We start from the raw sequence: 1,121 nt of genomic DNA, 5'->3' as shown, positions 1-1,121 counted from the left end.
CAGAAAAGCTAAGAGCTTTTAGGGGGCAATTGGCTTAAGTGAATGCGCGTTGGATAAGAAGTTACTGGCACACAAGTGTGGAGTAGATGCTAGGTGGTTGGAGGATTCCCAAGACCAAAATTTGGAATTAGACAAAAAAAGTTAACCCAGGGCAGTCCAGTTGTGTTTGGTTCTTACTGAATCTAGAAAAATACACAGGAAAAGCTCCCTTAACTCTGGGTAGGAAACACTGGGCAAAGTTCAAGAACCGGAAACAACTTAATTATTGGACCAGCTGCTAAATAGATGATTGGTTACAAACTCTCTCCTGCCAACAAAGAAAGTGGTCCAGCCATCAGGGGCAATTATCAGTTAGGTCAAAGATCAAGTCTGCAGCATTCTCTTACTAACTGAATGGATGTGTAGCCAAACTAGGGTTCAGACTGTAGGGAGAAATAGATCCTTCAGGGCTGGTGTTGGGGGGACTGTGAATTGAATGTACCCAGCGCACCAGACTAAAGAGAAAATGTAGCCGAGGGCCTTGCCATAGCTCACAGACCAGCACCTTGGTGATTCTTCCACACATTTCTTTTTTTTAAAAAAGATTTATTTTGGGGGCCGGCACTGTGGTGCAGTGAGTTAAAGCCCTGGCCTGCAGTGCTGTCATCCCATATGGGTGCTGGTTCGATCCCTGACTGCTCCACTTTCAATCCAGCTCTCTGCTATGGTCTTGGGAAAGCAGTGGAAGATGGCCCAAGCCCTTGGGCCCTGCACCCACGTAGGGGCCATGGAAGAAGCTCCAGGCTCCTGGCTTCTGATCGGCACAGCTCCAGCCATTGCGGCCAACTGGGGAGTGAACCAGCGGTTGGAAGACCCCTGTCTCTCCTCTGTCTGTGTAACTCTGACTTTCAAATAAATAAATAAATAAATCTTTAAAAAACAACAGGAAAGCAAAGCAATAAACCCAGAGAATACAGAAAGAAGTAGTTAACAAAGAACAGAGTTGACTTTTTAAAAAGTATAATACTGAGGGGATTCTCAGGCTGAAACGATGATGCTGTGAATAGATTTAAGGACAAGGATGCCGATTTCAGTTAAAGAAAGGAAAGCACAAATAACAGGAGACAAAGTGGAGACAGTAC

Source organism: Oryctolagus cuniculus, chromosome 1 (assembly GCF_964237555.1).
Source record: "Oryctolagus cuniculus chromosome 1, mOryCun1.1, whole genome shotgun sequence".
Classification (NCBI taxonomy): Eukaryota; Metazoa; Chordata; class Mammalia; order Lagomorpha; family Leporidae; genus Oryctolagus; species Oryctolagus cuniculus.
The sequence above is the reverse complement of the archived record's forward strand: the minus strand, read 5'-3'. Positions refer to the sequence as shown.